The sequence below is a fragment of the Schistocerca serialis genome, chromosome 3 (genome assembly GCF_023864345.2).
Source record: "Schistocerca serialis cubense isolate TAMUIC-IGC-003099 chromosome 3, iqSchSeri2.2, whole genome shotgun sequence".
Classification (NCBI taxonomy): Eukaryota; Metazoa; Arthropoda; class Insecta; order Orthoptera; family Acrididae; genus Schistocerca; species Schistocerca serialis.
The window spans coordinates 500,269,733-500,295,397 of record NC_064640.1 but is presented as its reverse complement, the minus strand read 5'-3'; positions in this window follow the sequence as shown (position 1 = coordinate 500,295,397).

The following is a 25,665-nucleotide window of genomic DNA, read 5'->3' as shown; positions in this document are numbered from 1 at the left end:
TAGCGATACATGGAATGCATATCAAAGAGACAGATGAAGATTTGACGCCTTAGGAGGGGGAGCGTTCATTGAAGGTGACAAAAAGATTATCGCTGTTGATGTAGAACTTGTGTCTGATAGTGAAGTTATCTGTCGGCGTTTAAGAAGTCTAGATGAAATGAAGTTAATTATTCACTGTGACAGTTTTACAGTAATTCAGAGAAAGTCTACTGTCAGTAGCGCGAAAATACTCAGACCATGCATTAATAGTTGAAAGCGACAATTACCTACCGAGTAGAGACTGGGGCGTCTATGCATTCATTGCAGGGGTACAACAGTCCTGCAAAGTACTTTTGAACACATTTTTCGAAAACAGTTTTGAGCAGCTGCTTACACAGACCACACGTAATTAAAACATTTTAGACCCTATAGTTACAAACAGGCCTGATCTTATCGGCAGCGTTAGTGTAGAGACAGCGAGCCGGCCGGTGTGGCCGTGCGGTTAAAGGCGCTTCAGTCTGGAACCGCGTGACCGCTACGGTCGCAGGTTCGAATCCTGCCTCGGGCATGGCTGTGTGTGATGTCCTTAGGTTAGTTAGGTTTAATTAGTTCTAAGTTCTAGGCGACTGATGACCTCAGAAGTAAACTCACATAGTGCTCAGAGCCATTTGAGCCAAGAGACAGCGATCAGTGTTCATGATGTTAGGTTCAAATGGCTCTGAGCACTATGGGACTCAACTGCTGTGGTCATAAGTCCCCTAGAACTTAGAACTACTTAAACCTAACTAGATGTTAGGTTAGTTCTAAGTTCTAGGCGACTGATGACCTCATAAGTCAAGTCGCATAGTGCTCAGAGCCATTTGAACCATTTATTTCACCTGTCTCATACATCGTGCTCACCAGATAGTAGAGTTTTGTCAGGGCTGGCTCTCCCAATTCTATCAGTAGTTCTAATAGAATGTCGTCTACTCCCGGAGCCTTGTTTCGACTTAGGTCTTTCAGTACTCTGTCAAATTCTTCACGCCACTGGTCTTGTGGCAGAGGCTGTGACCAGTGCAGCACGTGGCTGGGTGCTCCAGGCGGCAGCTCTGCACAATACAAAAGGCCATAAAGCTGGCGGCCTACAGATCAAAGCAAGATAAATGACAGGCACCCAAGTAAAACTTGCTTGTTTGTCTAAAATGTAGCCATGCCCTGGCCAGAGCACCGCTGCTAGGGCAACCACACACGCAATGAACCTGCTCCCCACTGGCGACAACTTGCCATTCTGCGATGTAGAACACTTGTATTTAATGTCAGTGCACCTTCTGCAAGTGTGCATCTATTAATAAAAAAAGAAAACACAATCGTGATGATAATAAGTACCCTCTTTCCACGAAAACAGGCACAATCTATTTTCTTTTAGTTTTATGAGGAAAATCCGTATAGTTTTTACGATCGACTGCAGGATACAATTCACATCTCTCTCTCTCTCTCTCTCTCTCTCTCTCTCTCTCTCTCTCTCTCTCTCTCAATCTCCCGTTATTTTATGACATCCAAGAAAGTGAAAAAAACTACTGCACTGCTGCTGATTGCAGATGACCAAACCACAGAGGTCAGAGTGATTTCTTTCAGTTTGATGGACGAAATTATATGGCCTGAGAGCGTACCTCACATTCGAATCATTGTCTGTAAATAAACTGTCATGCACGTGTATTACAAACATTTCAGAATGCAGGCTTTCACGCCCTTTGCTCACATGTCAGAAAAAACACAATCTTTTACATGTAAATTGAAGGCGGATCACTGCTGCCAGCTCCAGCAGGACATTTAGTGAAAATGTTTACTGGACCAGAATTCGAACCCGGGATCTCCTGCTTACCAGGCAGGTACGGTAACCACTGCACCATTCAGGACACAGTGTTATCACAGCTGCACGGACTATCATGGCAAGCCTCATGGCTAATCCATGCTCTTACAGAGCGCCACCTATACGATCATTTTATATTCGACAACAGCAAGCTATAATTCAAGAGGATGTTGCTGTTTTGTAGACTATGGCAGTTCCCATTTTACCAATGTGCTGCTGTATCGCGCTGGCTTTTATGAAACATATCGTGTGAGCAAATCTTGTAACAGAACCCCCTAATGTCATCTAAAAGAGAACCCTGCAAGATTCCTTCTGTACATCGATAACATATTGTATGTGTGATTACATTTGACTTTTTTTGCTCCATAACTCGCCTCTAGCTACCTGTGTGTAAAGTTTCTGTTTTCTAACAGACAATCATTTGCAGTATCAGTAAACTCTTGATTTCTAGTTTCATAAGCAATTTGATCGTCACAGAACAGCCTGTTTCACGCAATCCAGTCACATGTCGGGGAGAACACTACCATTTCTAGGTTCCTCAATGAACTATAATTCAAGTGGTGTCTACTTTATAATTAGAGGTTTTGAAGTATGAAATAACACAGAACTAGCAGTAGCACCTATTTTTAAATATGCAATCGTGACAATAATAATAAAAACAGCCGTGATACAATGAGAATAGATACAGTCAATTTCTGTTAGTTATGTTACCAAAACCGGTGTAGTTTCAGAGCATTCCATGTGTTCAAACTACAAATTGTCATGCACAAGGGCATTACATTCATTTCAGACATATGAAATACCGATACAGATCAGTATTTAGTCATTTAGTATGTTTGAGATCACTCCTCATCGTTATTTTGTAACAATCAGAATAGATAAAGAACTATGAACTATCGGCATCCAAACTTTGACCAGTCTTACCACTCTTTGTAATAGAAACTCGTATAAGATTATACCATGTCTCTCTCTTCTGTTACATCGAAAAACAAATATCACCCGCATTTTGACAGATTACATATACACGTATCACTCCATTGGAGCAGGTGGTCAGTCACAAGAGAGAGATCCTGTGTTGTTCTTTCGTAAGTAGTTTAATACATTGGTTCTCATATGTAACACATCCAAGCAGTTTGTGACTTCAGGTTTATACGGTGCCGTACACTATGTTGTTTTACCATGACTTTGAGGTCTGTGTCAGGTGCTAAACCAACAACAACACATTTTGATCCATTGGCTCTCACAGAAAGCTGAACATCGTATGTGTAAACTATACTGCTCCAACAACACACTGGATCACAGAAATAAAACAGACACGAGGTTTCTCATTGAGAAAAATGTGAAAGACATGGCAAGATATGGAAACTGGAAGAGTTTGCGGCATTGTGGAGCGTTTCCAAACAGCTTTCTACAGGTGGTGACCTCTACAATTAACCTCATCTTCCACATTGACAGCGTAGCAGATGTCTAGTGTTCCACCAAGACTCTCTCAAACTAGTGTTGTAAAACACAAGAGCCCGCATTCTGTGATATGGTCACCGAACAAAACATGCTCCGTATTCCTGTACTCACCCACAGAAAACAGAAATTAGCTCCCAACCAGAGCATCATAACTGGTATTTACACCTGACTAATTCGATGCTTAATAAGTGTTCATCAAACGATAGTCAATTACATGATTAATGATCGATGTGTTTTCGTGGGTTGATGAATATTTAAAATGTATTGGAAATTGCTAAAGCGTTGTTTACTAACTTCAAATGGAACGAGCACGCACATTTACTATACCAGTCTGACTCCATTCGTTAGAGCAACATTGTGCTGCGCTTTTAGTGAAATAGGAGGAGTGAACGTACCCATACTAAGGTTGGCGTAATCTCCTGAGCTGGAAAGGCACCCAACGTCTTCAAACTGAATGCCGGACGAGTCTTCTGAAACGGGATCCGACAGTTTCTATACTTTCGGATACTTTTGATAGGGGAAATATGTGATTAAATTCCCTCTCTGATTACAATGCTGATCAGTTGATGAAATGAACTGTCACCATAAAAAAACTCTATTACATCCCAAATACAGAGTATAACAGAGAAGGAGATATTGCTGTTGTTATAGCAGGCAGGCAGTAGATGCAGGGAGTTGTGAATATTTTTCCCTGTCTTTGATAATGACCAGTGCAGGTGCCCACTCCACAACCTCCACATGGCCCTGTGAGCAAGCAGCAAAATGTCAATTTGTTTTGGTGAGCTGTGGAGAATTGCAAGTGGACCTCTCTACCATGACCTGACAACAGACTAACTATGTTTTCCTCGAGTGTAGCATGTGCCTCATATAAGTACAAAAAGGGGATTACTATACTTACAACTACCTAGTTTCAACTAGTTTTCAAGGTCACCTCACGACCCACTTTCCCCATCTGAAATACATGCACATGGATCATTGTATATAGGAAATGTCTTTGGATTTTTGGCAGATTAGCGGATAAGACAAGCAAATATACTAGTACCACATCTTTATTAGCATAAGCATATATATTTACATTAAGAAAACAATTCTTTCCTTATTTTTGTTAGGTTTAGTTATCATAATGTCCAATTTAATTTTTAACTTCTAACTTAAATCCACATCTGAATCATCCATTAACTACCTCTTTTATGGCTTTAACAATTAGTTCTGTTACTTCCGACAGTTCTTCTAGGTAAGGGCATTTGGGGATTTTAATTTTTCCTCTTATTTCTTGCATCGAGGAAAAATTAAAGTCACCGAATGCTGTCATCAAATGGTTCAGATGGCTCTGAGCACTATGAGACTTAACATCTGAGGTCATCAGCCCCCTAGAACTTAGAACTACTTAAACCTAACTAACCTAAGGACACCACACACATCCATGCCCGAGGCAGTATTCGAACCTGCGACGTAGCGGTCGCGCGGTTCCAGACTGTAGCGCCTAGAACCGCTCGGCCACTCCGGCCGGCAATGCTGTCATCCTGAAGAACTGCAGGAAGGAGCAGAACTAATTGTTAAAGCCATAGAAGAACTACTTTACAGTAAAAAATTAGATATATAACGGAATTGGAGGACATACTTTCTCTGTATTTATCAAATTACTGGCTGTAGAAAGAAATAGATGATTTAGATGTAGATTTCACTTAAAAGTTAAAAATTAAATTGGATATTATTAAAATTACACCTAACAAAAACAAGGAAAGAGTTGTTTTCTGTTTGTGAATGGTTCAAATGGCTCTGAGCACTATGGGACTCAACTGCTGTGGTTATCAGTCCCCTAGAACTTAGAACTACTTAAACCTAACTAACCTAAGGACATCACACACATCCATGCCCGAGGCAGGATTCGAACCTGCGACCGTAGCAGTCGCACGGTTCCGGACTGCGCGCCTAGATGTATGTAAATGTATATGCAAAAGTTCTTAAAGATTTGTCTCATTCGCTTATGTATCAAAAATCCTAAGACATATCCTATATACAGTGATCCATGTGCATGTATTTCCGATAGGAAAAGTTCGTAGTCGGGTGACCTTGAAAAGTAGTTGAAACTAAATAGTTGAGGGTATAGTAACACTCTTTTCGCACCTGTATGAGGAGATGATGTGAAAGGCTGTATTCTGTAATGTTATTTCACGTATCTGAAATTCTTATAATACACTTGTGCATGACAATTTATTTACAATGATTTGAACATCAGGGAGTCTCTCAAGCTGTGTAATTTCGTCCATCAAACCCCAAGAAATCACACTGACCTCTGTCGTTTAGTCATCTACAATCAGCAACAGCGAGAGTCGTGGGGGAGGGCTGAGAGAGATGTGAACTGTATCCCGCAGTCGAACGTAAAAACTATACTGATTTTGCTCATAAAACTAAAAGAAAATGGACTGTGTCTATTTTAGTGGAAAGAGGACATGTATTAACTTCGCAATTGTGATATATATATATACATGGAGGTGCACTGAAGCTAAATACAGGTGTTCTCTGTTTCAGAACGGCATGTGGTTGAGGGTATGGAGCGGGTCCAGTCTGTCTGTCTGTCTGTGTCTGTGTCTGTGTGTGTGTGTGTGTGTGTGTGTGTGTGTGTGTGTGTGTGTGTGTGTGTGTTTTACAAGCGGAAAGTAGTCATTCAGTTTCTTTTGGTGGAAAACCAGAGCGTCACAGATATTCTTAAGCGCTTGCATAAATTCTACGGAAATGTGGCAGTGAAAAAAAGCGCGGTGACTCGTTGGGCGAGGCGTCTGTCATGATCGCAACAAGGTCGCGCAAACATGGCCGGGCGCACACAGCTGTGACTTCTGAAATGTTGGACAGTGAGGACAGTCTCATTCGATGTGAACAACGGATCACAATCGAACACCTCGCTCCGCAATTGGACGCTTGTGAGGGTAGTGCTGACACACTCGTCCGCCAGTTGGGGGTATTCAAACGTGTGTGCCCGCTGGCTTCCTCGCCGCCTACCGGATTGCCGGCACGGTAGCTCAGCGCGTTCGGTCATAGGGTAAGCTGCCCTCTGTAATAAAAAAACAGAGTTAATCGATCAACAACGAACTTAAACGGATGTCTTACGACGTCCGCCCCGAGCAGATGCAACGAACAAAAGCGAACAAAATGAGATTATAAAAAAAAAGACCTTAAAGGACCATCTGTGCGGAATTGCCTCCGCGTTACGGGGCTGTTGGTGGCGATTTTTTGTCAAACATCATCACAGGCGATGAAACGTGGGGTCATCACTTCGAAATGGAAACAAAACTGTGATCCATTGAGTGGCGAGAGAACACTGCTCCTCCGAAGAAGTAGTTCAGAGCCTCGCCCTCAGCCTATAAAATCATGGCGTGGTCTTCTGGAACTCTGAAGAGGTTATTCTGTTTGATATCCTTCCTCATGATGCAACGATAAACTCTGAAGTGTTCTGTGATACGCTCAGAAAATTGGGAAACGACTTCAGCGTGTTCGTCTCCAGAAAAGTGAAATCGGACTTCTTCTTCTCCATTACAACGCAAGCCCTCACACAAGTTTGCGCATCTGACAGGAGCCGACAAAACTTCATTGGACTGTTCGTCTCGCACCTTCCGACTTGCGTCTGTTTGGTCGAATGAAGGATGCACTCCATGGGAAGCAGTAAGTGGACGATGGTTCTTGGTGCAGCAAGACGGCAAGACGTTGGCTCAGACGTCGACCAGTAGACTGTTCCTACGCGGTCAAACAGACCCTCACAGAAAGATGGCGCATGGCTGTCGCATTGAACGGAGATTAAGTTGCAAAAGCCGGCCGCTGTGGCCGCGCAGTTCTAGGCGCTTCAGTCCGGAACCACGCGGCTGCTACGGTCGCAGGTTCAAATCCTGCCTTGGGCATGGATGTGTGTAATGTCCTTAGGTTTACGTAGTTCTAAGTCTAGGGGACTGATGACCTCAGATGTTAAGTCCCATAGTGCTTAGAGCCATTTGAAACATTAAGTTGAAAAACAGGGTTTGGAGCCTGTAAGGAATGAGGAATATTACAGTGCACAATTTTGGTAAACATTTTAGGAATTCAGTGATCAATTAATTGTTATATTTAGATTAAAGTTCAGTCTTGATCACGTTATGTCTGTTTTAATGAGTAACCGGTTTCAGTTTTTTCTATAAAACCATCATCAGACCCATTGGCTCCCTTGGGTTGGTAGGTGGAGCTCTCCTTGCTGCTGTGCAGTCAACTCTTGACTGCACAGCAGCAAGGAGAGCTCCACCTACCAACCCAAGGGAGCCAATGGGTCTGATGATGGTTTTATAGAAAAAACCGAAACCGGTTACTCATTAAAACAGACATAACGTGATCAAGACTGAACTTTAATCTAAATATAATAAATATTATAGTGTATTGTAATCCTGAATAAAACCAACCTCGTCTCAGAAATAACTTTCTCATTACTTACTGAGCCCCCGCTCGTATATGGCACAACTACTATGAGTGCCTGTCTTACTGCTCGCTTCTGGCTAGGAAAGCGCTCACCGAACTCTTTACTGGTCGTTGGACAGGACAGAAAGACGTTACCAGTCCGCTCCTATGTTCGCCTGATTTGACGCCAGTGGACCTTTTGTCTGGAGTAAACTCAAAGGATTTTTAAGGAAGTGTTTACGACCACGTACTTTCGTCGTTTTCTTATTGCTGCTGTTGCAGTTTTATAATGTAAGTGCGTATCTTGACATTAAACTCACGATACGAAGTTATTATTTCACTACCTGTACAACCCAATTCTCTGTTTTACAAATCCATTCGATTTTTGACGTTCACTTTTATTTTTCAAAGATCTGGCAGGAACAAGAGCAGAGCTGTTACCGTAGGTAATTGGTGAATCATCCTCAGATGTCACGTTCTTTGTCTTCCTGTTGGTGTTTTGGTCCAGCCACGTGTAACCGAGTGTCACTAATATCAGTTTTAAACTAAAGTTTTCCACTTTTGTAAGTAGGCTCTTTTAGCTGTCTCTCGCTGGAGCGTCCCATCACCTTGGCATGACAGTTCTGTATAACAAGACAGCAATCAGTTACATGCTCAAAACAGATAAAATTCTAAATATTGCAATCTCTAGTATTAGGGAGACGGCGGCGCTCGTGCTATTTTAACATCAAATTGAAAAGTAAACTAAGTAAATTGATCAATTAATTGCCCCCACCCCTTCATTCCCCACCCACCCACACCTCCACCCCTGGATGACATCATGTGCTTTCCCCAGCTGGCACGTGGGCCCCGGCCCCTCCCCCTCCCCACCTCTCCCTTTCCCACTCCCCACCTACACTGTTGGTGGGAATTTCGAATTTTGGTGGGAATTTCAAATTTTGGCGCGAATTTCTTGTCCTAGGGCTATGATATCCCAAACCAACGCCTCGCCCCCCCCCCCCTTTTAACCGGGAATTGGCAGCAAATTAAAAATGGCGGTGCCCTTCCTGGGACACAAACCCCAGGCCTTCTGGACAGAAAGTCCAAGTGCACCTGCTAACACATATAAACTGTTCAGATGAAGGAGAGCAAGGCCTAAAATCGCAATATAGCTCAAAAACTGACGATGCCATGCAACTGCTGTTATCCTGTTGGGAAAAAATTTCGCAATACCATTCGAAACTAGTGGCACACATACTGCGACGGATTTTTACGTGCGTGCGTGCGATGCACCAATTGCGACGAATTATACGTTGTTGCTGCAATGCAATATCTTTTATAATTTTTGTTCACCTACCTCTTTACAGCGGTAGATCTTCGCACGTAAACTCCTGACTGCAGCTACTTACGAGATCACAGAAAAGCAGTGTTGAGGAAACTGTAACCTCATAGCTACACGCCGGAGGCCGCTATAAGTAAAATTTGCTGAAAATTTTCTATGTACTTTAAAGAAATGATTCGGAAAGGGGATGTCACTCGTACTTTAAACATGAAGTTCAAATTTAAACCTTAAATAGTTCTTTATTGCCGTTAAGCAAGATCATCAGCCCACATTTACGAAAATTACTAAAGTTTCTGCTCACAGTTATCACCATACCTAAAACAGCCAGAACTTACCTTCCCAAATCCCGAAACCAATTACTTGTAACACAGTCAATGATCAGCCAATTAATTCTGCACTCGATATTCAGTGGTTGTCTTTAGTTAAAGTTTATGCTCGTCATAAAATACTCAGTAAGAATATACTCAGTACCGCCACGCTATATAATTCAAAGTTCACTTGCGATTTTCGTTGGAACGAATTATCAAAACACTCTAAAGTTTTCATAAACAGTTTCTGGTCACTACCAGATACCATTAACACTGGACCATAACGCGGAAGTCATCCCAAGAATTCATCTTACACATAATGCGAAAAGTTACATCCAGCGTAACCGCCTCCAATCAAAGCTAGATCGCGACTCTCCTCTCACTCTCCCACTCTCAAAACTATATCTCCTCTCTAGGCGGCCAACCGTCTCGCTTCTCATTGGCTGTCAGCACTTACGACCAATGAGAACTCAATTCTAGGACGCGGCTCGCGCCAAAATCTAGCAAGCACCAACCACTTCTCTAGGCTCATTGACGTCATCAAATTAAGTAACACAAAACTCTCTAATTAAATAAAAAAAACAAAATGAACTATAAGCTTTACTCTACATCTGGAAATTTATTATGTAGTCGCGAATGTTCTGGCTGTCCTATACATAAGCATACATACTTGGACATCCGACATTCACTAGTAGGGGAACCACTAGCGGACTCGTTCCCACGTTACAGAGTTGGAACACTTGCCAGTTCCTGTAGAGAATTACATGAATGATTTTTAGTAATGCCGAACGTCCCACATACTCTCACGCACGCATTCTCATTCACACGCACCCTTACACACAATACACATATTTACTTAGAATTCTTGAAATTATTATTATAGAAAAGTCACAGAGGTTTTCTGAAATTAAAAACTTTCCAAATTTATATACGAACACTGAAAGTGTTATCAGATCATCGTACATAGTCACTGAAGGTGAACTATTACATCACTGTATTTATTTAAATTCTTGACTGTCGGAAAATTACGTTTTTTTTTTGTTTTTGGAATTTTACCAACTTCCAAAATACAACTATTTTTGATCTCAGACTTTGACATATTGTTTGTTTTCACAACAGAAGGCTGTACATCAAATATGACGTTCCTCAGGTTATTCCTTTATTAGTTATTAATATTTTTAGATTCGTATAATGTAAGTGACCTGCCAGCGCTACTCCACTGCTTTCATACGCGCAGCTGCAACAGATGGTCGTGACGTCAGTCTTCAGGACTCGTCCGTTACTGGCCATATAATACTCTACCGGCTTACGTTGCAGCCCACATACATTCCGAAGTAGAGCTTTTAATAGACAAATGGGCGATCGCGCACTAGTTGCGACGCCACAATACTCAAACTCTACCCTTCACCTACAAGCTGGCCGGAAAAAGGCTGGAGTGTAAAGCACTATCTTTATTTTTTGAGCGGAATTGTGTTCAACTGGAGAGATTCTGGTGTTGGACAGAGACGATTTTAATAAGTGTATTACTTATATGCATACAGCTAAGCACTGTATCTGCCGCTGTTTGACGTCAGAGCTCGCTACAGACGCCTCCTGCTGCATTGCTCAGGTAAACGAAATTCAGGAAAACCAACACACACTACCACAACTGATAGAAAATGGTTCACTGTTCTAATTATACATCGAAATTTTCATGAAAAAACCACCACTCATAATGAGTTCAAATGTGTGTGACATCTTATGGGACTTAACTGCTAAGGTCATCAGTCCCTAAGATTACACACTACTTGATTTAAATTATCTTAAGGACAAACACACACACCCATGCCCGAGGGAGGACTCGAACCTCCGCCGGAACCAGCCGCACAATCCATGACTGCAGCGCCTTAAACTGCTCGACTAATCCCGCGCGGCACCACTCATAACCAACGGGTAGCAATGCTACAAATGGTTCAAATGGCTCTGAGCACTATGGGGCTTAACATCTATGGTCATCAGTCCCCTAGAACTTAGAACTACTTAAACCTAACTAACCGAAGGACATCACACAACACCCAGTCATCACGAGGCAGAGAAAATCCCTGACCCAGCCGGGAATCGAACTCGGGAACCCAATGCTACAAATGTATGGGGGACTAGGGAAAATCGTTGTCTCAAAAGATCGCACCAGGAGAGAGGGGTGGCAATTGAATGTGCATTCTCCTCGACGTACGGTCAGGGATTACCAAAATTGGAAGCATGTTACCTCCCCTCATCCCTCCCTCTACCTCCCTCACCTCGCCGTAGGTGGGGGTACAAGCATTTTCAAACGGCCAGCTGCTACCACGTCCGTGCGGCGCCTATTTCGACTGCAGCCTCCCGCTGATCTGGTGGTAGAGGCTTCAGCCAGCAGAGCACGTGGCTGGGTGTTCCAGGTGGCAGCTCTGCGCTAATACAAAAGGTCGTAATGCTGGCGGCCTACAGAACAAAGCGAGATAAATGACAAGCACCACAAGTACTACTTGCTTGTTTGTCTAAACTGTAGCCGCACCCTGGCCGGAGCACAGCTGCCTAGGGCGATCACACACACACACACACACACACACACACACACACACACACACACACACACACACACTTGACCCGCTCTCTAACGCGTCTCTATCCTAGACGCCAGTCATGAAGGCTACGTATAACGTCGCCATGTGTCGGGACTTCGTGAAACTATAGGAGCTGTAGCGGAAATATTCCACCATGTCCCACAATAAAGTCCGCATTTTTTCAACCGAAGTTGGCCGGGGAAAAATGTGTTCCATTACTTATTGAGCGTCCCTTGTACATCTACGTATTTCAAGTGATAGTACCTCTGCGAGGGCTGGCAGCATTTTGGCAAGAAATTTTCTCTGTATTTCACCTGTTAAGATTTCTTCAGTGAAACAAGGACGAATCAAATACTCTCCAATAATCCCGCACCAAGCGTTCACAGTGAACTCATTCTGATGTTCAACCTGCCTCAGCGATTCCGTACACTCAGCGTTCCAGTTATGCGTATTTCTTACATTCAACTTCCCATGATTTGTAAATGTAGTTGCGTTAGTAAAGAGAATCCTTTGACGAAACACGCCGTTGTCCCGATGTCGTTTCAGAACCGAGCGACGGAACTGGATGCATCTCTTGCAGTTCCACTCGTTAATCTGCTGGTGATGTGGCGCATGATACGGATGGAAGCTGTTACCGCACAGAATGCGAACGGCGCTGGGCGTACTGATTCCAGAGTTACCTGAAATTTCTGTGGAGCTAAGATGTGGTTCATAAGAAGCAGCTTTCGGAACATCTACTTCATTCGCTCCGCTAGTTGCAGGCTTACTTGTTACCCTTTGCGTAGTATCGCAGTTGGACGCCTTCTGTCGAGATACCGTTGTGCATACACCTCAACTGTTCCCTTCGCGTTAGTTCTGTATTATCCGTAAAGAAGTAGCATATCTAATGTCTCTTCGGTTGTGAAAGGCAATTTACTTTCAAAACTAGCCAGCACTCGACACACGTCAATGACAAAACAGAATGAAAACTGGATTTCCTCTTCGCTCGTTTTATACCGGCATCGCGACGGTGCAATACTCTTCTTATTTGGGTATTAAGTCGCGAACTTTCTCGTAAGACTGCAATCGGTTTCATGTTCAAAACAGATAAAATTATTAGTATTGTAACTGCTACGAAATTAGTATTTGGGTTTTGAAGTGTGAAACGCCGTTGAATTCGTCTCATGTAGAACTACTTCAGGGGCGTGCTGCTAGATTTATTACTGTTTGGTTCGGTCAGCGCGCTAGTATTACGGGGATACCTCATGAACTCAAATGGGAATCCCTGGAGCGAAGGCGATGCTCTTTCCGTAAGGTACTATTGCGCAAATTTAGAGAACCGGCATTTGAGGCCGACTGCAGAACGCTTCTACTGCCGCCAACGTACAATTCGCGTAAGAAGCATGAAGATAAGATGCGAGAAATTAGGGCTTGTACGGAAAATTTTACACAGTCGGTTCGTTTTCCCCTCGCTCTGTTTGGAAATGGGACAGGACGGAAAATGACCAGCAGTGGTACAACGTACCCTCTGCCAAGCGCCGTACGGTGGTTTTCGGAGTATGTATGTAGATGGTGATGTAAAACTATTATACTACCAAGAGAAATTACTGTATTGCCACTTGAAAAGGTGGCGTTGATACCCTTATCTCTACATTTTTATTTATTTGTTTAGTAATCAGTCTTCTTACTGGTTTATTCCTCTGCTGTGACAACCTCTTCATCTCAGAGTAACGCTTGCAAGTTACGTCCTTAATTATTTGCTGAATGTGTTCCAATCTCTGTGTTCCCCTACATATAGCCATTAAAAGAGACTATATGTCGTTTAGTGAGGACTTCCTGACATTTCATCTGGGTGGAAACTGAATTGCGATATCTTACACAGTTCGAGAGATGCTTGAGGTAAACCACTTAGCTCATTACATTTACTCTCTCAGCTTCAGACATTGGCAGACACAGGATTAGTTTCTACTCTTAACGTTAGCTTATTGCTTGAAACAACAACAACTATAACAGTAACTCCTGTAATTTAATATTTATAGACGTTTATGGATGCAAAACATTGTGTGATCTACTGCAGTAAAGGGCTCTAAACGTTTTAGACGAAGTACGAATTGAAGTCGTACTAGAAGGAATCAGCGGGGGAAAAACGCTGTTAAAAAAAGAAAAAAAGGACCATGTCATACCGAAAGACCGTACAAATTAGATACATGCCAAAGAATTCTGGAATGGTTAACTTCGCAGTGCAAGGAGTAAGAGATAGGGAAAAACTGTAAAGATAGATAAAGATTAGGAACATATAAAACGTTTTATAAATGATGCTGTGTGTCGTCAATATGCAAAAACGGAAGGAATTAATGCAAGGTGGAAAAAGGCGAAAAAGAAGACATAAAACTAATCGGAAGAGTAATGCCGTAAAAAGGAGTAATATTCGTGTATGAATTTGATACTGAAAGAGTGGTCGCTCTCCAAATTACGGTGAAGGTATTCTCCTGCAGAGATCTAGGAAAATTCTGGAGGACCGCAGCACCGCGGAACTAGTTTGTGTAGACACAGGTGTTCGTGTCCCTTCTGAAGCGTGGAAGCTCTCGGTTATATCGTGTTAGGTCACCGAGACAGCGGGTAAACGCGTGCGCCACATGGCAGCCTCTTTCGGCACGCGCGCTAGGTGGACATGTTTGCACTTGTAACTACATTCGCGCGTTCAATAAACACGGTACCCCGGCCGAAGTTTGCGTTGGACGATGTGCCCGACTATCATATTGCGAAATACGCTGGCCAAACACGGGCATATATTCCTACCCGTTCGTATGTGGACTAGCGTTCACACAGTAGAAAATATTGTTTTCTGTGGACGCTCTCTGGAATCTTTCAACGAGACTAGATCTTTGGCGTTTAGTTCTAGGTGGGTGACAAACTTTGGAGCTTTGTAAACGATTTGCATGTAATGATGAGAACGGTGTTAAGTACTCATCCTTTGAGTTGTAATTGAAACTACTTGCCAATTTATCGTAACCAAAATAACCTCGTTTCAAGATATTATTCGCAATTGCTTTTTTCCTTAAAAATACCCGCCTACTCGTACTGGGACTACTATTTTATGCTGTTTGAGCAAAGTGGTTTCTGAGCATGTAAATCCTGCTCGCAGACGGTTACAAGGCAAAAGAGATTATGCTTTCGCGGAGAGTGCAAACATAACAGTCTTTCGTAAATCCTGCAGAACAATCAGTAGTAGCCTGTAACTACCTGTTAACTAAAACATAGCAGAAACTAACTGAAATTACGTCGCTTTTTATTGACAACGCCATAGTCATTTTTGCGAATTGGTCGGACGCGAATGAAAACCGAAACAAGAAACGGTTCGATTAGGTGATAGTTAAATACAGTTTCCTGTTTCAAATTATGCATCTGTCAAATGGTTCCCATTTACCTCGCGATAAAAGAAACTGAACACACAGGGGCAAGGATGTGCAGAGTGATGGCGTTTAGCGCTGAAACAACAGGTTTCGGTTGTATCGAATTTTCCAACGCCAGTGTAACAACTGTTAAAATCACTCAAAATAACAGGCGTCAGAAACAATCGATTATCGGTTTTTAATTTATGCCATCTCCTGTATTAAACGTAGAAATGGAACAAAGAATAAAAAAATTTTGATTTTCTCAGTTTCAAGATATATAGAATCAAAATATTGAATTAAATAGGCAAATAAAAGATAACTTAGTCCGTTCACCGTACACTGCTTTCCTCTGAAAGTTGTAAGTGGTTGAATAATACAGAAATCACAGTATTCTCCTACTGATTCAAATTTTTTGAAACTTTGCTGAAAAATGATGTTGTAATCGAGGAGCATGCCATTATTTGGGGATTACGAATAGGCAGTGCAAAAGGGTGAAAACTGAGGTTGAATAACTGTGTTTACATTAACCTTATGCAACTGGTTGACTATATACTGTATATACTGAAAATTTATTTTCGGTTGCTGCTGTCTGCTATGTTTATAGCTGTCTATTTTTCGTGTTAATTTGTCCGTTTTCAGGGGATACCAGCAGTAAAGGCATGTTATGTAGGCTCAGGCAGCAGATCAGTTAGTTTCTGTTTTTATTATAAACTATGAACGATATGTTAAGTTTTAACTTTTCTCCTTATATGATGACCCAAGTTTGTTGTGGCTGCTCCGTTTTTAACCTTAGAAGGCAAATTGAGGATTGAGCTTCACTGGTACCACACTTTGTAAAATACTTCCAGACTAGTGATGGTGCCAGTCTGTAATATAACTGATGTCCAATGGCGACAGCGAGAAACTGCAATGTAGACCAAATGGGCAAGTCTTGCACAATGCATATACGCGCTACCATATAATAGGCCACACTACACCGTAACAGGTACGTTATTGCCTCAGCAGTGCTGTACCAGTTCTTACGGCATGTGTTTGTTGCTCGTTCCTGTCTGCATTGTTATTAAAATAGTACTGATCGCTTTTCCGATTTTCTATAATAACGCAATACTACAAAGCAATGAAAATTTTATGAGCAAAAATGATTTGTCTAACAAAAATTTGGACCGATGACCACACTGTTTGGTCCTCTCCCCCAACTCAACCGACCAACAAAAATTTCATTTAAAAACAAAAAAAAATTTAGCACTAGTGCTATGGATAATAGACGTTTCGGTTTATTTACCCTGTTGCTCGTAAAAAGTAGAAAACACCTATAATAACTGATACCACAAAACTCTGAAAAATACTAATTATTGAGAACTAAAATACCGGTATCGGTTTTAACCAGCCGGTTTTTCCCATCCCTAGAATAGAGGCAAGACTCACAACAGAAATTGGGATTGCTTGTATCTTCTGCCTCTGACGGGGAACAGAATGAGACGCATAAAACTTCCTGGTTGTTTGAAAACACTGAGAAAGCTATTCTGCAATATTTGTAGAATCCGTGGTGTGAGATAATGTTCTATTAATCCAGTTATTATTATTTATTTATTTATTTGTTTACACAGTTTACTCCCACATTGGAGCACTAAAATCAAAAATAGTACAACAGAGTCTACAATGATTAATTTAGGTCTTAGCAGTCAGCAATTTCTTCGTTTCCCAAAATTTCTTCATTCACTGTGATCTGGCTGCTCGTTCTTCTGCAGATATGACATACTTCTTTCGTTCTGATGGTTTGAATGTCAGCTGTGTGTATGTGTTCTTCAGAAGCAGTTTTTCTTCTCTGTGTTGAATTTGGTGTGTGGTGATGTTCAGTTCATGCAGATCACTTTGTACTTCTTTAAACTAGATGTTTTTGGTTTTACTATTCCAGAAATAGTCAGAAAGTTGCTTCATGATTCTAGTATTTGGTAGGCGAGATATGTGGCCGAAAAATGCAATCGTTCTTTTCTGCATTGTATCAATAATGGATTCACTTTCTTTATGCACTACTGAATTGGACAAAAGTCTCTACTGCCCATTAACTTGATGTTTTTTACTGATGATTGTTCGGAGTATTCTTCTATCAACTTTCTGCAATTTGCCATTGTTGTTGGAGTATTTAATTTCACTAGTGTTTCACTTGCATATGTTGCTTCCCGTTTGACGACGGAGGAGTAACGTCGAAATTTAGCATTTATCGTTTTTTGTAGTTTGACCATGTGGTTCTCTGCGCTCGCTGTAGTTTTAATGTTCTACTATCTATTGATGCTCTTTTATTAGCATGCCAGGTAATAATCTCACCAAGATATTTAAACTTTTTTACCACTTTAATTTTTCGATCATTATGGAGTATGATATGGGATGTGTCAACTGGGAAGCTGGGCATCTTTTCTGTTTTCTCAAACGAAATTTGCAATACAACCTTTGCCGCTAATCGTTGTGATTGTTCTATCTGAACCTTTGCTTCATCAATATTGTTTGCTAACAGCCCCAAATCGTTTGCAAGTGCAAGGCAGTTAAGTCGAATCTTTCTTCCAATCTTAACACATGGTGGGCATATCTTGTTCCATTCACACATGATTTTCTCCAGCACACAATTGCACAATAATGGAGACAATCCATCGCCTTGTCGAAGGCTAGTATGAATCTCGAAACGTTCAGAGAATTCATTTCGGAACCTTACGCTAGCTTTGGTATTTAGAAGGGTGACTGCAACGAGGTTGTCAAGTTTCCGACGTAAACCAAATTCTTTAAGAATTACAGTAGAGATGCACGATGGATACTATCGTAGGCTTTTTTAAAATCGACAAAGGGGATCACCAGCTTCTTGTTCCTGACCCTTTGATGTTTCATTATCCATTTGAGACTAATAATTTGATCAGGACAGCTTCGTCCTGGACGAAAGCCCTCTTGAAATTCGCCTAGTTCACTGTCAAGCTGTTCATGAATTCTGAAGTACAGAACCTTGGAAAAATGTTATAAGTAATATCCAGCAGGGATATACCCCTATAATTATTTGGATCTGATCTATCTCTTTTATTGTGTAGTGGATGGATTATTGCAACATTCCATTCCTCTGGTAACTTCTCAGTATTCCAAATGTCAGTAAGATGTTTGTGTAAGTTCAGAATAGTTTCTACATTTGCATATTTCCAAAGTTGTGCCGCTGGTTGGTTCTCACCTGCTGCTTTATAATTCCGAAGTGAGTTAATAGCTGCTTGTACTTCACCTAGATGTGGTGGTATAACTCTTTCTAAATGTGTTTTGTTTCTTGGATAGCGGTCATATTCCAAATGATGTTCAGGTTCCCCGCTATTCAGTAACTGTTTGAAATATTTAGCCGATATCATTGAATAGTCATAACTGTTATGTGCCACCTTTCCAATATTACTCATAATCCGTCTTGATTGCAAAAATGGTTATTCACATGACTGGTTTCGGTTCCTCTACAACCATCTTCAGATCTGCAATTTCGGTAACAGGACTAACCCGTCCACACACAGCAACCTTCACATGCTGCGTCACACATGCGTTTATGTGACGCAGCATGTGAAGGTTGGTGTGTGTGGACGGGTTAGTCCTGTGACCGAAATTTCAGATCTGAAGATCGTTCTGGAGGAACAGAAACCGGTCATGTGAATAAATATTTTTGCAATCTAGACGCATTATAAGTAATATTGTATAACCAGTGATTGCGGCATCCCATCAGACATTACGTCTGTTTTTGCAAAATGCTACCTTTCCGTTTCTATCCTTCATCATAAGAGTAGGTGGAGTGTGTTTCGACTGGTACTGTTTGAATATCTGATAGTAATCTCTTGTCTTGTGGCGATAGAAATGGTTCAAATGGCTCTGAGCACTATGGGACTTAACATCTGTGGTCATCAGCCCCCAGAACTTAGAACTACTTAAACCTAACTAACCTAAGGACATCACACACATCCATGCCCGAGGCAGGATTCGAACCTGCGACCGTAGCGGTCACGCGGTTCCAGACTGAAGCGCCTAGAACCGCGCGGCCACACCGGCCGGCTGTTGCCGCATCCTCGATAGATTTTAGCGAGTCCTTACGAAATTGCCTTTTGACCCATCTAATTTCTTTGGCGGTTGATCGTCTAGCATTTATTAATTACTCCCTGGAGCTTTCAGTTCTCTTTTGTTGGTTATTTAACCAGGCATTGTGTCTATGTTGAAACGCTACATCGTATTCCTCATTCCACCAAGCATGTTTCTTGCGTTTCCGTACATGAGCTACTTCTTCAGCCAAGGCTTTTAATCGCTTGACAGTGGCCCCTAGATTTTATCTTAAAGGTATTCTTGATCTCTCATAATACATCTGATTATTAATAATATAACTAGGCTCATATGTTCTCTTTATATCTAACTTTTGAGGTTTGCCTTTTCTTTTAGGTGTCAGTTTGATTTTAATTTTTGAAACGTAGTGGTGTGAATCAACATCGGCGCTACGCAGCACTTTAACATTATAGATTTCCTTATGGAATTTCTGATTCATGGCCGCATGATCTATCTGGAACCCTCCAAGCTTGACGTTAGGGCATTTCCATGTCATTAACTTATGTGGTCTTCTCTTAAACCTTATTGTCTTCAGAACCAATCCACTTGTAGTACAAAAATCAATCAACCGTTCCCCGTTCTTGTTTGTAAGTTTATGCGCTGGCGATCGCCCCACCACACCTCGAAATTTCTTCTCTCGTCATATCTTCGCATTACAGTCTCCATGCAGAATTTTAATGTTAGTATCCGGCATGGTCCTTACTAGTTGATCAAGTTCATCCCAGAATTTTTCCGTTCCATCCTAGTCAGTTCTATTTTTAACATTAGTTGGAGCATGAATATTTATCAGTGTCTATCTTTTGTTTTCCATCTTAATTGTTAACAATGCCATTCTTGAGGATGTGGATGAAAAATCCTCAATGGAATCGAATATTCTATTATGTACCAAGAAACGCACCCCGAACTGGGGAACATTTTCTATTACCCTTTCCCCTGGTGGTCCCGTATAAAGTCGACCTGATTCGATCGGGTCCTGGTCAGTATTGCGTATCTCTTGAAGGGCTGTGATAACTATGTTCTGTTGATCTAAGACACCTGTTAAATGTTTCAATTTACCAACTTAAAGAACTAATATTTACTGTTGCAGAATACGAAAATCTTCCTGGTTTGTTAAATTTTAGCACCTTCTTGTGTGGAATATGTTGCACATTTGTCTGTTCATTCAGTGCATCACTAGGTGCTCCGACTCGCCTTTGTCCTCTGTGTGACATCCCACCGTATCCGAATGGTGTCTTCGCTTGGATAATTTCGTCGTGACTGTCCAAACCGATGGATTCTTTGAATAGAAGACTCCTCATATTTGTTTGATTGTCTGATCAATGATCAAGTGTCTGACCAAGGTCAGGGCTTACAATTCCAGATGTGATCTGGAAAGGTGATGAGTGAATTATGGATGGCAAAAAAAAAAGAGATTGATGGGATGTGTGTTTGGTTCGCGAGAGCTATTTTATTTCGCTCAAGTCCGCCAGCAAGCTGGTGAGGACCCCCTATCCGCCACGAGGGGCGCGCACGTAGGAGTACACCTCTCCTCCTATTACGACACCGTAACAGGTTCCTGGATTATTATTATTGTTGTTAATGTTATTGGAGTTAATGTTATCCATTAGTGTGGTTAACTGTACTCGTTAGGACGAGTTGCTGGTAACCAAGGAAGGAAGATAAAATGTTGCGCTGACAAGGTCATTAGAGACGGAGCACAAGTTAGGGTTAGGGAAGGGTGAGAACGGAAATCGTCCGCGCCCTTTCCAACGAACCAACCATTCCAGCATGGCCCTCCCGAAAGTGTGGTTACAGCTGCGCCATTTTGCTCGGTTGGTAATGAAGGAGTCATAGTTTTGTGCCCAGCCATGGGCGTTTATGTGAATATTTTGTCTGCGTCTTCTTTTTTCTTTGCGTTCCGTTAGTGGCGACATGTACTGCTCAAAATATAATCATAGAGGTCTTTCATTGTTCTGTGTTTAATTTAATCTACAAAAGCACGAAAATACGTAGTGGTAAACGGTGTTACCCTGTTAAAGGACTAACATACCATTTATTTCTTGCAATTATTCGCAGCTAAACTGGTAACTTTAAGTAACAACCTCGAAGGCGGTGACGTAATACTGTTAAAATCACCACATAAAGATAGTGTTATTATGCGAAAACATATTAGAAGTGTAGCGGTAGTAAATGTCTCACACAGGGCATACATCACTAAAGATTAACATAATATTCTTCCTTTGTTCCAGGTGAGTCATCTGTAGCTTCTACAAGTAGCAGATGTGACAGCATAAAGGTAAGTGTGTGTGTGTGTGTGTGTGTGTGTGTGTGTGAGAGAGAGAGAGAGAGAGAGAGAGAGAGAGAGAGAGAGAGACTCCCCCCCTCTGTACAGGAACCGGCGTTGGGCGTATCGTCATGAGTTTGTAAGAGGTGCCTATACTGTGTGTTGGCAGAACAGTTATTTCCAGCCTAAACTTTTGAACTTGACTTAGTTCCGGTTAATAAAAAAAACTGACGTTCACCCCACATGAGATCCCAGGTACTGAGACCAGCCGTGGAACTTTATCTGTTGGTTTAATGTGTTCTGATGTGTATATCTTGTGATGTCTGAAGCTATATTAATAGTTTTTACAGCTTTCGCGCTTAATATGGATGACGCTGATGATTTGATGCCACTGAACCACTCTTCTTGTATCTGTGTCCATAAATGCAGAACGTTCTACTTCGGGAATGGCATGTGTTTATATTCCTCGTGGTGTATTCGTGATTTCGCATCGATACTAGTTCATTTCATGCACCATTGCATCTGTCAGACGAGGAGTTCGTTAGCTGTGGTTGGCTCTTCATTACTATATCAGTTCTGTTACTTTGAGACGTATGGCTAATATTGAGTAACAGAAGACGCTGATGCAGTAAATTGCGCAAAATAGCCTCTCTTCCACCTAAGTCGCTGCAGCAGAAAGAAAGATGTGTGACTGAAGTCCCGTCTACAGCGGACAAGTGCATATGGACAAGGATGGGTGGATTGAGTCGAACATTGTCTTGTGGAATCTGCGTCCACTGCGTACACATAAACTAGTGTAGATCTAAACCACATCTTTACTGTAGAAAACTTATTTTGCCCAAAGCTGGCTCGAAAATATCGTTCATTCTATAAGGGACAATCAAATGAAAGCGAGGCAAATGGAATAAAGTAAGTAATCTGTGTATTATTTCAAAAGTAATCGCCATAATGTTAATACTTTTTTCCCGCTGTCGGACAAGACGGTCAGTACCTTCATGGAAAAACGATTGCGAATGCCTGCGGAATCATGGTTGTACCCAGGCGCGCTTCTCCTCGTCCGAAGCAAATCGACGGCCACGAATGTCTTTCCTCAGGACTCGAAAAACAATGGAAATCCGCATGGACACTTTGCAAAAACTGAAGTGCGCCATCAACCCCAAACGCCTAGGAATGTTGACGGACGGAATCGTTCTGTTGGAGGATAGTGTTACATTACATGTTACAAAGGTTTTTTCGATTATGCTGCAGAAGTATCGCTTGGAAGCTCTTACACATCCTCCACAGACTCCCGATCTCTCCTCATGCGATTTCCGTATTTTGGAGCCATGAAAAAAGACATTCGCGGCCGACTATTTACCTCGGACGAAGAGGTGCACACCTGGGTACAATCATGGTTCCATAGGCAACCGCAAACACTTTTCCACGAAGGCATTGACGTCTTATCTCACAGTGGAATAAATTTTTGCACAGTTACAGCGATTACTTTTGAAATAATGTACATTTCATTTGCTTTTGTCCCTGTGTCGCGTTTTCATTTGACAGCCCCTTATATAAAAAGCACAACATTTTGTATGTGTACTTTCAGTAATGTACCTGATGTACTGATTTTTGAAAGTATTAACGTGCCCCACGTCACAAATTGGCGTACACATAACCCGTAGTACAAGATGATGATGATGATGATGATGATGATGATGTTTGGTTTGTGGGGCGCTCAACTGCGAGATTATCAGGTTCCGTACAAACTCCCAACCTTTGCTCAGTCCAGTCTCGCCACTTTCATGAATGATGATCAAATGATGAGGACAACAAAAACACCCAGTCATCTCGAAGCAGGTGAAAATCCCTGACCCCGCCAGGAATCGAAACCGGGACCCCATGCTCGGGAAGCGAGAACGCGACCGCGAGACCACGAGCTGCGGACCGTAGTACAAGAGACAAACTAAACTAAACGAAACTAAAGCGACGTTACGCTGGGATTTAAACACCGCCCTAAATATTAATTAAATATCTTCACCAACGATCATGTCATTTGTTACCATAGACAGTAGTTCACGAGTCGTAGCATTAATTTTTTATGATATTGTTCTTGTTTGCAGCCATTTTCCTCGGTTGCTACTAATAAATTATGTTTTATCATAAAGATAAGAAAATTTTTGTCTTCTGCAACTGAAATTTATTCTTCAGTAACAGATATGTTTCGCCTGTTCATGTTAGGCATTTTCAGTGGTATTCATTTTTGTGTCCTGTTCATGCAGGCATTTCTTGTTCTATATGTGCTAAATGAACGTGGTGGTGTATGTTTCTTCCAGTAACTACACTACTGGCCATTAAAATTGCGACGCCGGCCGTGGTGACCGAGCGGTTGTAGGCGCTTCAGTCCGGAACCCCTCGACTGCTACGGTTGCAGGTTCGAACCCTGCCTCGGGCATGAATGTGTGTGATGACCTTAGGTTAGTTAGGTTTAAGTTCTAGGGGACTGATGACCTCAGATGTTAAGTCCCATAGTGCTCAGAGCCATTTGAACCAAAATTGCGACACCACGAAGATGACGTGCTACAGACGCGAAATTTAACCGACAGGAAGAATATGCTGTGATATGCAAATGATTAGCTTTTCAGAGCATTCACACAAGATTGGCGCCGGTGGCGACACCTACAACGTGCTGACATGAGGAAAGTTTCCAACCGATTTCTCTTACACAAAGAACAGTTGACCGGCGTTGCCTGGTGAAACGTTGTTGTGATGCCTCGTGTAAGGAGGAGAAATGCGCACCATCACGTTTCCGACTTTGATAAAGGTCGGATTGTAGCCTATCGCGATTGCGGTTTATCGTATCGCGACATTGCTGCTCGCGTTGGTCGAGATCCAATGACTGTTAGCAGAATATGGAATCGCTGGGTTCAGGAGGGTAATACGGAACGCTGTGCTGGATCTGAACGGCCTCGTATCACTTGCAGTCGATATGACAGGCATCTTATCCGCATGGCTGTAACGGATCGTGCAGCCACGTTTCTATCCCTGAGTCAGCAGATGGGGACGTTTGCAAAACAACAACCATCTACACGAACATTTCGACGACGTTTGCAGCAGCATGGACTATCAGCTCGGAGACCATGGCTGCGGTTACCCTTGACGCTGCATCACAGACAGGAGCGCCTGCGATGGTGTACTCAACGACGAACCTGGGTGCACGAATGGCAAAACATCATTTTTTCCTATGAATCCAGGTTCTGTTTACACCATGATGATGGTCGCATCCGTGTTTGGTGACATCGCGGTGAACGCACATTGGAAGCGTGTATTCGTGATCGCCATACTGGAGTATCACCCGGCGTGATGGTATGGTGGTACCATTGGTTACACGTCTCGGTCACCTCTTGTTCGCATTGACGGCACTTTGAACAGTGGACGTTACATTTCAGATGTATTACGACCCGTGGCTCTACACTTCATTCGATCCCTGCGAAACCCTACATTTCAGCAGGATAATGCACGACCGCATGTTGCAGGTCCTGTACGGGCCTTTCTGGATACAGAAAATGTTCGACTTCTGCCCTGGCCAGCACATTCTCTAGATCTTTCACCTACATCTACATAACTACTCTGCAATTCACATTTAAGTGCTTGGCAGAGGGTTCATCGAACCACAATCATACTATCTCTCTACCATTCCACTCCCGAACAGCGCGCGGGAAAAACGAACACTTAAACCTTTCTGTTCGAGCTCTGATTTCTCTTATTTTATTTTGATGATCATTCCTACCTATGTAGGTTGGGCTCAACAAAATATTTTCGCATTCGGAAGAGAAAGTTGGTGACTGAAATTTCGTAAATAGATCTCGCCGCGACGAAAAACGTCTTTGCTTTAATGACTTCCATCACAACTCGCGTATCATATCTGCCACACTCTCTCCCCTATTACGTGATAATACAAAACGAGCTGCCCTTTCGATGTCCTCCGTCAATCCCACGTGGTAAGGATCCCACACCGCGCAGCAATATTCTAACAGAGGA